Here is a 2,571-nt window from a genome sequence, read left to right as displayed (position 1 = left end):
TTCCAGTCCTGCATTCTTTGGTGATCAACAGCAGTGTGGAAGTGTAGCTGAATAAACTCTTTCTTCCCCAACCGCTTCTTGGTCATGATGTTTGTGCAGGATTAGAAACCCTGACTAAGACAGGGGCCTCATATTAGCTGGTTTATGCTGCCTGGTTGGTGGTCCAATGTCTGAGAGATCTTGGGGGTCCAGGTTAATTGAGATTGCTGGTCCTCCTACAGGGTTGCCCTTCTCCTCAGTTTCTTCCAGTCTTCCCTTAACTCAACCACAGGGGTTAACAGCTTCTGTCCATTGGTTGGATTTATCTGACACTTTGAGCTGCTTGTTGGGTCTTTTGGAGGGATTTCATGAAAGGTGCCCTTTTGTGAGCTCTCCACAGCCTCAGTACTAGTGTCAGGCCTTGGGACCACCTCTTGAGCTTGATCCCACTTTGGGCCTGTCACTGGGCATTCTTTTCCTCAGGATCCTCCCCATTTCCATCCCTGCAGTTCTTTCAGACAGGAATAATTATGGGTCTAAGTTTTGACTGTGGTATGGCAACCCCATCCCTCACATGATGCCCTATCTTTCATCTAAGGTCCCTCCCTTTGAGTCCTGAGAGTCTCTCAACTCCCAGGTCTCTGGTATATTCTGGAGGGTCCCCTGCAACTTCCTACCTCCCAAAGTTACCTGTTTCCATTCTTTCTGCTGGCCCTCAGGGCTTCAGTCATTTTCCCTAACCCAATAATAGATCAGATTCCCCTCTTCTCCCACCCCACATTCCCTCCTAAGTCCCTCCCTCCCTTCCCACTTGTGATTGCTTTCCTTTCTCTCCCAAGTGGGACTGAGGCATCCTCACTTAGGCCCTTTAGCTTGTTGATCTTTTTGAGTTCTGTGGACTGTATCTTGGGTATTCTGGATTTATTTTTTTTTTTTTGGCTAATATCCACTTATTAGTGAGTATATACCATGTATGTTCTTTTGGGTCTGAGTTACCACACTCAGGATGATATTTTCTAGTTCCAAACTAGATCCAACTATTTGCCTGTAAAACTCAGGATGTCCTTGTTTTTAGAGCATACCTCCTTAAGGTTCTGCCAGCTCACCCTACAACAATGAGGGCTTTGCCATCAGCATGTGGAACTGTTGTATGACCTAAAACATATCCAGACCATATTTTGAATATGTTATCAAATCACACACAGAGCTTTGATGCTTCTACAACGATTGTGTCATTGAGCTGATTATGTTGGTTACTTTCCCAATAAGGAATGTGAACCTGGATCCAGCACCTTTCCCGCCAGAGGAGAGGTGTCTGCCCAGGAGGGTTCTCAGTGCCTGAGCTGGTAAGAAAGCCATCTTTGCTCTGGTGCATTGCCAGGGAGAGGGCAGCCTGCAGAAGCAACACAGCTGCTGGGACAGACCCTGGTTCTCACTGCCTGAGCTGGTAAGAGAGCCATCTTTGCTCTGGGCTAACCTCAGAAGTGACACAGCTTCTGGGACAGACTCCTTTTCAGGCTCCAGACATCTAGCACCTTTCCTGCCAGAGGAGAGGTGTCCACCCAGGAGGGTTCTCACTGCCTGAGCTGGTAAGAGAGCCACCTTTGCTCTGGTGAGTTGCCTGGGAGAGGGCAGCCTTCAGAAGTGACACAGCTTCTTGGAAAGATCCCATTTCTGGCTCCAAACATATCGGCACCTTCCCTGGCAGAGGAGAGGTATCTGGCCGGAAGGGCTCTCACTGCATGAGCTGGTAAGGGAGCCATCTTTGCTCCAGATCGCCTAGGCTCCAGTCTGCACTGGTGAGAGTGTGGACTGCAGAAGCTACACCTCTTTAGGACAGACAGAAGCAACCTAGCTTCTGGGACAGACCCTGTTTCAGGGTCCAGATATTTGGGCATCTTTCTCGCCAGAGGAAAGGTGGCCACCTGTGAGGGCTCTGTCGGCCAGAGCAGGTGAGAGGGTCATATTGTGTCCAGGGTCCCTCGTTGTCTAGTCTGTGCAGGTGAGTGAATAAACTGCAGAGGCAACACATCTTCTGGGACAGGCCCTGTTTTGGACCTACATCTTCAGCAAGGAGGCAGATCTGAACACCAGGTCTCTACCTTCCCTGCTAGAGGAGAGCTTGCCTGCAGAGAGTAATCTGACCACTGAGACTCAGGAAAGAGCTAAACTCCCAGGACTGCTTACAGAGACGAACAGAATCACAGGAGGGACAAGCTCCAACCAGAGACAACTATAACAACTAACTCCAGAGATCAGCAGATGGCAAAAGGAAAATGTAGGAATCTTACTAACAGAAACCAAGACCACGCACCATCATCAGAACATAGCACTCCTACCTCAGTCAGTCCTGGATACCCCAACACACCCGAAAAGCAAGAATCCGATTTAAAGGCATACCTCATGTTGCTGGTACAGGACTTTAAGAAGGGCATTAATAACTCACTTAAAGAAATGCAGGAGAATGCTGCTAAAAAGGTACAAGTCCTTAAAGAAAAGCAGGAGAATACTTCTAAAGTGGTAGAAGTCCTTAAAGAAAGAGAGAACAGAAACAGAAAGGTGATAGAATGGAACAAAACCATCCAAGACCTA

This window comes from Mus pahari, chromosome 17, assembly GCF_900095145.1.
Source record: "Mus pahari chromosome 17, PAHARI_EIJ_v1.1, whole genome shotgun sequence".
In the NCBI taxonomy this organism is placed as follows: Eukaryota; Metazoa; Chordata; class Mammalia; order Rodentia; family Muridae; genus Mus; species Mus pahari.
This window is presented reverse-complemented; position numbering follows the sequence as displayed.